This window comes from Triticum urartu, chromosome 6, assembly GCF_003073215.2.
Source record: "Triticum urartu cultivar G1812 chromosome 6, Tu2.1, whole genome shotgun sequence".
Taxonomy (NCBI): Eukaryota; Viridiplantae; Streptophyta; class Magnoliopsida; order Poales; family Poaceae; genus Triticum; species Triticum urartu.
In genome coordinates this window covers 238,489,999-238,500,935 of record NC_053027.1, presented here as the reverse complement: position 1 = coordinate 238,500,935, position 10,937 = coordinate 238,489,999, and positions in this window count along the sequence as shown.

Sequence of the window (10,937 nt, the reverse complement as noted above, 5' to 3'; positions counted from 1 at the left end):
CTGCAGCAGCCCGGCGCCTGTCTACTGCTCCCGCCTTGCGCCGCTCGCGTCCACCCACGCCAAGCCTCCCCGCTCGCGCCCCCGGCCTGCACCTGCCCGCGCTTGCGCTGCCTTGCCGCTGCCGCCCTGACCCTGAGCTCCGCCTTCGCCGCTGCTGTCGGACGCGTGCCGCTGCTCCCGTGCCGCCCGCCGCCGAGCTTGCTCCACCGCCACTACCGCGCCCGCTCCGGCCGCCAGACCCCCCCGGAGCCTGTCGTTGCCTTGGCTTGGTCGCCGCCGTGCGCTGCGTGCTCGCGTGCGTGCGGGCATGCCCATCTTCATTGTCCAAGTGGCCCACTACCAGTGGGGCCGACCACGTTAATTAGGGGATTAACCTCCCTGTTAGCCCCTTCTAATTGTAATAGGGTGTCAATGACGTGTGGGACCAACTGTTAAATTAAAATGCTAAGTTAAACTAAAAATATCCAAGTCACAGACATGCGGGACCCACGGTACTATTCACCATTGACTAGTCAACGTTGACTAGGCTGTTGACTCTGACCACTGGTCCCACATGTCAGCCTCACGTGCAAAGTGTGGGTACACTCTCAAGTACCCGTAGAAATTAGGTATTAATATGATTTTCTAATTTAAATAAATCTGTAATTCCTGAAAATCAATAAAACTTTCAAAAATCATATAAAATAAACCGTAACTCGGATGAGAAAACTTTGTACATGAAAGTTGCTCAGAACGACGAGACAAATCTAGATACGCAGCCCGTTCATCTGCCACACATCCCTAACATAGCACAAACGCAACTTTCCCCCTCTGATTCATCTGTCCAAAAACGCGAAACACCAGGGATATTTTCCCGGATGTTTCCCCCCTTCACCGGTACCACCTCATACCACGTTAGGGCACCCATAGCACCGCTACTTGTCTTGTCATGCATTGTTATGCATCTATTTGCATTACATTATTGTTTCTTCCCCCTCTTCTCTCCGATAGACTACAAGACTGACGCCGCTACTGGTGCCCCGATCGACTACATTGTTGACGATCCCTCCTTGCCAGAGCAACCAGGCAAGCCCCCCCTTGATCACCATATATCGCCTACTCTTCTCTATACTGCTTGCATTAGAGTAGTGTAGCATGTTACTGCTTTCTGTTAATCCTATCCTGATGCATAGCCTGTCCTTGCTACTACTGTTGTTACCTTTACTTGCAATCCTAATGCTTAGTATAGGATGCTAGTTTATCATCAGTGGCCCTACACTCTTGTCCGTTTGCCATGCTATACTACTGGGCCATGATCACTTCGGGAGGTGATCACGGGCATATACTATATATTTTACACTGTTACATTACCTGTGATACTGTTCGGAGATGGGGGCTGAAGGGGCAGGTGGTTCCACCCAGGTAGTGGTGGGCCTGGGTTCCCGACGTCCCCCGACTGTTACTTTGTGGTGGAGCGACAGGGCAGGTTGAGACCACCTAGGAGAGAGGTGGGCCTGGCCCTGGTCGGCGTTCGCGGTTATTTCAGGATAACACGTTTAACGAGATCTTGGTATTTGATCTGAGTCTGGCCACTGGCCTATACGCACTAACCATCTACGCGGGGGCAGTTATGAGCACTCGACGTCGTGGTATCAGCCGAAGCCTTCGTGACATCAGCGACTGAGCGGCGCGCGCTGGGTTGCACCGCGTAACGCAACTTCCTTTGTAATGGAGGTTGCTAGGTCTGCTCACCGGCCGCGTACGCAACGTGCAGGTGTGCAATGGGCGATGGGCCTAGACCCCTGCGCCATAGGATTTAGACCGGCGTGTTGACCTCTCTGTTTTGTCTAGGTAGGGCTGCGACGTGTTGATCTTCCAAGGTCGGGCATGACCCAGAAAAGTGTAACACCCTCGATGCGACTATATCTCCCATGTGTCGAGGCATGACTTAGAGGCATAATCGCATTGAAGGCATATGTCGCAAGTTAGGCAATCTTCACAACATCCCATGTAATATATAATAAAAGGGGAGATAACATAGTCGGCTTACACTCGCCACGTCAATCAAGTACATAAATAACATTACATCATCCAAACACTCATGTTCCGACTACGGCGCCAAAATAAAAGATAACCCAACATGCGACACGGTCCCGATCACCCCCAACTGGGCACCACTACTGATCATCATGAAAGGAAACATATTATCGTTGAGAGTCCTCGTCGAACTCCCTCTTGAGCTCGAGCGCGTCACCTGGAGCGGAATCATCAGGCCCTGCATCTGGTGTAATAGTAATCTATGAGCCACAGGGACTCAGCAATCTCGCACCCTCGCGATCAAGACTATTTAAGCTTATAGGAAAGGCAAGGTAAAATATGTGGAGCTGCAGCAAGCGACTAGAATATATGGTGGCTAGCATGTTCGCCAAAGAGAGCGAGAAGAGAAGGCAAAGCGCGAGCGAGAAACTAGAGGACAACCTGCGCAAACATTACTCCAACACTGTGTCCACTTCCCGGACTCCGCCGAGAAGATGCCATCATGGTAACACACTCAGTTGATTCATTTTAATTAAGTTAAGGTTTAAATTATCTACAACCAGACATTAACAAATTCCCATCTGCCCATAACCGCGGGCACGGCTTTCGAAAGTTCAAATCCCTGCAGGGGAGTCCCAACTTAGCCCATGACAAGCTCTCACGGTCAACGAAGGAATAGACCTCCTCCCGAGACGTTCCAATCAGACTCGGTATCCCGGTTCTTCAAGACAACTCCGACAATGGTAAAGCAAGTCCAGCAACACCACCCGCTGTGCCGACAAATCCCGATAGGAGCTGCACATATCTCGTTCTCAGGGCACACCGGATAAGCTAAGCGTACGGGAGCCAACGTAACCCAAGTTGCCAAGGGAAGGCCCCGCACGGTGCTCTAGGTTGGACCAGCACTCAGAGGAGCACTGGCCCGGGGGGGGGGGTTCCCATTATAAGCCAACCGCGTAAGGAACGCAAAATCCGGGAACATAACACCGATATGACAGAAACTAGGGTGGCAAGAGTGGAACAAAACACTAGGCGAGAGGCCGAGTCTTCCACCCTTTACCAAGTATATTGATGCATTAAGATAACATGCCAATATAATGATATCCCAACAAGTAAATAAATGTTCCAACAAGGAACGGTCTCCAATCTTCACCTGCAACTAGCAACGCTATAAGAGGGGCTGAGCAAAGCGGTAAAATAGCCAATCAATGGTTTGCTAGGACATGGTGGGTTAGAGGTTTGACATGGCAATTTTGGATGCTTGAAAGAAAGTGGTAGGCATCGTAGCATTGGCATAGCAAAAGAGCGAGCATCTAGCATAGCAAAGATAGTAGTGATTTCGAGGGTATGATCATCTTGCCTGCAAAGTTGTCAGAGTTGACTGGATCCTCGAAAGCAAACTCAACGGGCTCCTCGTTAGCGAACTCGTATCCCGGCTCTACCCAAACAAGACAAACAAGCAAATGGAACACAATCAACCACGTGCGAAGCTCAAACAATATGATGCAAAGATGATATGCTATGCGGGATGCATATGCAAGATGTGACAAGGAATGCATGAACCTGGCCTCAACTTGGGAATCCAAGTGTGCCACTGGAAAGATGAGATGAAATCGCTTGAGAACGATATAAAGAACGCTGGAATCGGAGTTACGGTTTGGAAATGGCAAGCAATTCAAATATGACACCGGTCTGTGATTTACAGCAAGTAGCCATCTAAATGCAACAAGATGAACATGCTACAGCACCCAAACATGGCATCAAAATACATGGCAGGGATGCATTCAAGATGCTTAACAAAAGTCTAGCACTGAGCTACGGCCAATTCATCCATTAACAGGTTCAAACAAGCATGGCAAAAATGCATATGGTAAACAGATTTCAGACTTAGTGAAATTAACACTTGTCTGGAATTTCAGATCAGGTAGCACACTTCGGAGCAACAAAACTATATGCTATAGGACCTGAACATGGCAAAGTAAAGCATGGCATGGAGATACTCAAAGATATTAACAAAAGTCCCTTAGTGACCTTGAGCCGAAAGGGATCAGAAAATACATTTGCAAGCATGTGAACATGGCAAAAACATAATCAGTTCTCAGTCTTGGTGAAAACTGGAGCATGCTGAAAACAGATATCAAGTAGGAATGTTTACGAGCTCGATGCACTCACTACGGAGCAAGTCATGACAAGCTAAGCATACAACCATCAAGAATACACAAAATGCAAGCTAGACATGTGTCGGGTGGTAGGTGCGACATATGCCAACGGGTGGCTTATCATTGTTGGAGCCAGTAAAACATCGCCGATGCTTGGAAACGGGATGAGGCGAAGACATGCACGCCGGCGAATCTTACCCAGCTTCGGGGCTCTCCGTGGAGATAACACCCCTACTGCTGCTCTGCGGGGTCTCCGCATGATCACTCGATGAACAAGTAGCGACACGGTGCTCCTTGAGCTGTTTGGCGAGAGGAGGAAGAAGGGCTCTGCTTGCTCTCTTCTCCTCCCTACGTGGTGTCTAAAACTAGCAGGGATCAACACTTTGCATGGGTGTTCTGGGGGGTTTATATAGGCCTACCCCCCGGGGGTACAATGGTAATCCGGCTGGGCGCGGGGCCCAGCCGTCTGTGTCTACGCTCTCCGGCTTCTGCGCCGGCTGCTGGGGCCCGCCGGCTAGCGGGTCCCACCGGCTTCCGGCCCCTTGGTCGACAGGCAGGCCCCACTGTCCAGGGCCTTGTCGTTGGCTGGTTGCTGTTGCTCAATCTTGGTGACGAGGGCTTCGCCGAGGTAAGCGTGGCTACAGTGCTGCCGTCCGGCGGGTGACCACTGTAGCCTCACCGCGTCTTGTCTCCTTAATGGGGCGTCTCCTTCGAGGGGGTGGCAAGCCGGCTGGAGAGAGCCGGCTCCGTCTTGGGCCGACTGAGGGAGGCCAGGACGCCTTCGGGTGTCTCTCTGCCCGAAGGGGCCCACCGCCCATGGGCCGTACTGGTAGCCCGTTGTGGATGACATCAGGGTCAACGTGGCAACAGTGCTGCGCCGAACGGGTCATGGCCACCCGTACGGCGCACTGTGCCAGGCGCGCTCTGGGATTCGGGGGTGGCAGGCTTCACTGTAGCCACGCCCCGTCACATCGCCGTTAGGTGGATGCAGACTTCGAGGGTATGGTCTTGATCGCTTTATGGGAGCCGGCTCCTTGGAGTCAGCCTTCTCGCAGCCGGCTCTTAGGAGCCGGCCCTCCCGCGGCTTTCTTCATGAGGGCTGAAGTCAGGCCGCCTTCCAATAGCCGGCCTGGGAGATAGCCGGCCAGGGGAAGGTGGCCCCATGTCTTGGATCCTTGAGAGCCGGATCGGCTCGTAATTTTTTCAGAAAGGCCAGGGGGAGCCGGCTAGGCTACCCGTGGTCACTTACTCCGACAGTAGTCCCCGAAGCTGGGCGAGCTTCGAGGCTGATAAAGGGACGAGAAGCTTGGTCAGCTTCCTATCCTGAGGGGTCGGCTTTGCTTGTGTGCTCCGTCTTCGGAAAAGCTTCATTTCTCGTAGGCGGGAACGCGGGCCACGTGGCGAGGAAATCCTGCCAACGCACGCACGCGATGGGACGCCGCCGCAGGCCCGGGCCCGCCACTCGCAGGCCTCGGTCCGAGCACGGATCTTCTGCGGCCCACATGGACCGCTCGCCTTCCCGCGGCGGTTTTATTCTGCCATCAAGGCACAATAATCGCGGGACGTGGGGGAGTGGTCGAAGTTGATCCCCACGTTCCCCCACGCCGCGCCTCCTCGGCTCCGCTGCGCGGTCTATAAGTAGGAGGAGGAGGGGGAGCGGCAGAGGCTCGCGCGCTCTCCCTCACTCCGCCCCTTCTCTCCCTCCTTCTCCTTCTCTTCCCTGTAGCAGCTCTTTGCCGCGCCGTTCCACCGTCGTTTCGTTCCGTCGCAGCATCGTCTTGCTTCTCGCCGCGCTGCCCCATGGCGCTGTCAAGCTCGTGGGATGGCTCCAACGTCCATGAGGACCACGTCGCCTTCAGCCGCCAGACGCGACGCCTGCCCGGCGAGGACTTCGTTCGGGTTCGTGTAGCGCTGGAGAAGGAGATTTCACCGGCACCGGAGGAGGGCGAGCAGGTGATCTTCCGCTCGCACTGCCTGCGCGGCTTCGGCCTTCCGGCGAGCGGGTTCCTCCGAGCCTTCCTCGAATTCTACAACCTCCAGCCGCATCACCTCACGCCCAACGCGGTGATGCTGCTGTCGGCCTTCGTCATGCTGTGCGAAGGCTTCCTTGGGGTCCTCCCCACGCTCGAGCTCTGGGCGGAATTCTTCCAAAGCAAGCTCGACACCGTCGTCGCGGGCGTGCCTGCCCCTTGCAGAGCCTTTATTGCCATGAGGCAGGCGAGCGAGAACAACCCGTTCCCGCCCATCCCGCTGATCCAGTCGGTGAAGCTTTGGCACAAGTCATACTTTTACGTGAAGAATGTCGCGCAGCAAGGCGACGACGTCAACCTGCCAGCTTATGAAGCCGGCCCGCCGGCTGGGAGGCTACCTTCGTGGAGCTACCGGGCCAGGTCATTGTCTCAGGCCGGGAACGCAGCCGTCTCCCGGCTTCGGGTGATGATCCAGTCGGAGGGCCTGACCGGAGCCGACTTCATGGCCGCCTTCGTGGAGCGCCGGGTTCTTCCCCTCCAAAGCCGGCCTCACATGGTTTGTCAGATGAGTGGCCGCTTCGACCCAAGCCGGCTGAGCACCAGGGAGATGCCTCATGCGGAGGTCTCCTACATGGTGAACTATATCTCCAACTGCAAGCTCGCCGAGGATTGGCGATACAGCAAGGAGCCGTATTCCCGCGCCAACCCTCCGCCTACCGTAAGTTCTTTCTTCTTTTCTTCCTTTGGTCCTCATGATAGCCGGCCTCTGATCAGTCGGTTTGCCCCTAGCAGAACCCTCTCCTTCCGCCGACGACCAGGGCCATAGGGATGGAGCGCCAGCTCGATCCTGACCGCACGGTGGACGACGCCGACGACCCGGACTTGGGAGCGGCCGCCATGGAAGACGCCATCGTGGGGGAGAGCGACAAGGCCGGAGGCGTGGTGCTCACGGCCGGCTTCGAGGACTGGCCGGATGATGCCGAGGTCGAAGTCGCCCGCGCCGCCAGCCGGCGCCTGATCATCAAGGCGCGAGCTCGTCCGCCGCGCTGGCTGCTGGCGGCGCCCAGAAGCGCCAGGCCGTGTCGATCCTCTTCGGCAGCCGGCCGAAGAAGTCCAAGACTTCCGTAGCGGCGACCAAGCGAGATGAGGCGGCCGCGAAGGCGGCCCGCTTCCGCAAGGCGGTGAAGCAGCCGTAGGCGATCTCAGCGTAAGTCGTCGAATGCTTGGCCACATATTTTTTGTTGTTCTTTTTGATTGAAAACTCTTCTAAACCTTTCTTTGCTCGCCGGACAGGGCGCCGCTTTCCCTTGAGCGGGGTCCGGGCGGCTCCGTAGTCGGCCGACTAGAGGGTCTTCGGGCTCCCGCCGCGTGGATCCCTGCGCCGACATCAGGGAGGCCACGGAGCGGAACGCACGAGAGGTGTGGGAGGAGCGGGAGGCGGCGGAGCGAAGGGCCGCCCAGGCGACGAAGGAGCGGGCCGATGCAGCAGCCAAGGCCCGGGCGGAGGCGGCAGCTGCGGAGCGTGGATCCCTGCGCCGACATTAGGGAGGCCACGGAGCGGAACGCACGAGAGGTGTGGGAGGAGCGGGAGGCGGCGGAGTGAAGGGCCGCCCAGGCGACGAAGGAGCGGGCCGATGCAGCAGCCAAGGCCCGGGCGGAGGCGGCAGCTGCGCAGACGGAGGCGGAGGCTTCGCACAACCAGCCTCCGCTGCTAGCCATTCCCCTCCGCGCCGTGGCCCCCAACATTCCTGTGCCTCCGCTGGAGGAGGTCGACCAAGAACCGCCGGTCATGGAGCGGAGGGAGGACTCCGTGATCTTCGTGGAGGGGCGCTGCCGGCAGCGCCAACGGGAGCGGGCCAAGGCGGCCAGTCGACTGCGGCGCCAGAGCAGCCGGCCGGGGGTGAGCCAGAAGCAGGAGCCGGCCTCGAGGTGCAGCCGGCAATGCGTCGGCACGCAGGGGGAGGCACCGCTGCGCCGAAGCCGCACCGAGATACGGGTGCCAGCCAGACGCGGAGGCCTTGGAGGCGGCCAGCACCGGCACGTCCGATTGGACTCCCAGCGACGGGACGGGCGAGCTGAATGTGGCGGCCCAAGAGGTTCGGGACCGGCTTCAGGCCCAAGCCGCCTCGCTGCAGCAATACACCCAGGAGTTCCTTGCGACACGGGCCGTCATCCGGGTGAGTCTTCTATCTTTGGTTGTTTTGTTCTCTTGATTTCTTCCATGGCGGCGCGTCAGCGCACCCACTGGGTGTAGTCCCCGAGATTCGGGCCGACTGCTGAGCAGTCGGGTCGGATCTTCCTTGACGACTACCTTATTCTTGCCTCCTTGTCTAATCTTCCAGGAGTATCATAACCTCCACGCTGCTGCCTTCAACTCCCAGGATCAGGAGCTGGGTCGGAGAGCCGAAGACCTGATCAGCAGCCGGAGTACGTACTTGGTTTCGTTCATCTCTTGTGGGGGCGCGTCAGCGCACCCACTGGGTGTAGTCCCCGAGATTCGGGCCGACTGCTGAGCAGTCGGGTCGGATCTTTCCTAACGACTTCACCTTACTGGTTTTTCTTTTGTCTTTCGTGCTCGTAGAAGCCAATGCCGACTTAAGGGGGCAGCTCAGCGAGGCGCAGGCCGCCCTTCGTGCCACGGAAACCGAGTACGACGCCTTGGTCCTGGAGCGTGACTGCCTGGCCAAGAAGCTGGCTGACCAGGAGGAGAGCCACAAGGCGGCTCTGAAGAAGGCGCAGGATAACGAAGCCGCCCTGAAGGCCGAGTTCGAGAATGAAGCGGCGGGCTAGGCTGAGACCAGGCAAGCGCTGAATGAAGGCTTCGGCCGTATTGAGGATTTAATCGACGGTAAGCCGCCTTTCTCGCTCCTTGCCTACCCCTTGCCGCCTGACTTGTGTTCTGACTTGAGCTGCTTTTTATTCTCTGTGCAGACTACTTTCCTGGCTACTCCGTCTTCGCTGCCCAAACTATCGAGGCCCATCGCGAAGCGCGCCGGCAGGCGGGGGCTGAAGTCGCGCCGGACGCGAGTCGGTCGCTCGAAGAGCAACTCTTGGCGGTCCAAGCGCGGCTGCAGCCGGCTCATCGTATGCTCCGCCGCCTCCAGCGTGCCGGAGCGTAGGTGTTGGCCGCCCTCTGGCCAAGCGAGACGATTCCCCGCGCCCCGAGTCGGACTGCCGACTGGTTGGAGGTTGCAGTTGGCCGCTTCGAGGCCTGGAAGGCGTCGGCGGCCTGGCTTGGAGCTGGGCGGGCGCTGGAGTTCATCCGAGCTTGGTATCCGGGGCTGAACCTGGACCAGCTGCGCACCTGGCGGCTGGAGGCCGACGAAGAGCTAGCGGAGGTGCGGCCGGCTATCGCCCAGCGCGCATCGACAATCGCCGAGTGTACTGACATCGGCGTCTTCGCTCCCGAGATTAATGATGACGGTGTTGCCCAGCCGGAGGAGTGGTTCGGGCTGGACCCGGCGGCGGGTGAAGACTCGGCAGAAAAAATCGCCTCCAGCGACGAAGGCGAAGACAATGAAGGAGAGGAAAGCGAAGACGTCGAGCCGGCCGGTCGGACAGCCAGACAGCCTCAGCCTGACCGTGCCTCCAGCAATGGCGCGCGCCCTCTGCGGGAGGCGGTGATCATGCCCAGGTTCGCCAGCCGGCCGCTCCTCCAGCCGGCACTGCCGTCTCCACCGACCTGCCCAGCTCGTCAGTCGCTCCGCCGGCTTAATCTGCCGTCCTTGTTTTTTCCTGCCTGTTTCCTTCTGAACAATTTTATTAACCTTCTGCAGTTCCACCCACTGGGGGTGTATCCAAACTATGTTGAATGCTGGCCTTTTGAAGGTCTTTTATGTAAATATTAACTTGTGCATGTTTGGTTTCCATTCACGTATGCTTTTTATCCTTAGGCTGTTTCCTTTGCCGCCTTCCCCTTTTGGGGAGGCAAGTACTCGAGCTTTCTTGGATTGAAGTGAAGTGAATGGAAGCCGGCTGGCCGGCTACTCTCGTAGCCGGTCGATGGTGGGAGAAAAACCGGCTTTTGTTATATTAGTCCGTTAGTCCCTAGCCGTTTTTCATGTGGGCACCCGTTCCTGCCCTTAACTCTTGTCAGCCGGACAGCCGGTTCTTCGAACTGCGACTTTTGGCAAGAGAAGGCTTGGGAGCCGGCACACTACTTGTCTGACTACGGGTAGGACTTCTAATATAACTCCAGGCGGCCAGTCCCCGGGCCGACTAGTCGAACCCGGTGCCGAACGGAAAAAAGTGAATGCAATGACAAGGCCATAAGCATGATACTTTTCATTTATAGATAAAAGATGGTAGTCCCCGAGCTCTCCCCGGGGGCCCTATTGTCTCGTACTTAGTACAAAAGTTAGCGTGATATATACTGTATTTCAGCTATAAAACCTTCGGAGGAGGTTGGCGTTCCATGGTCGTTCTGACTCTTTGCCGGAGTCGTCTCTCTTTCGTGCCTTCGGCTTCTGTGTGTCGATCAGGTAGTAGGAGTCGTTGCCTAAGGCTCTGCTGATGACGAAGGGGCCCTCCCAAGGGGCCGAGAGCTTGTGCTGGCCGGCTGTTCGCTGGATCAGCTGGAGCACAAGATCGCCCTCTTGGAAGGATCTTGGCTGGACCTTCCGGCTGTGGTAGCGGCGCAGGCCCTGCTGATAGATGGCGGACCGGCTGAGGGCTAACAGCCGGCTTTCTTCCAGCAGGTCGACGCCGTCTTCTCGTGCTTCCTTGGCCTCCGCTTCCGTGTACATGGTTACTCGAGGCGAGTCGAACTCGATGTCAGTTGGGATGACCGCCT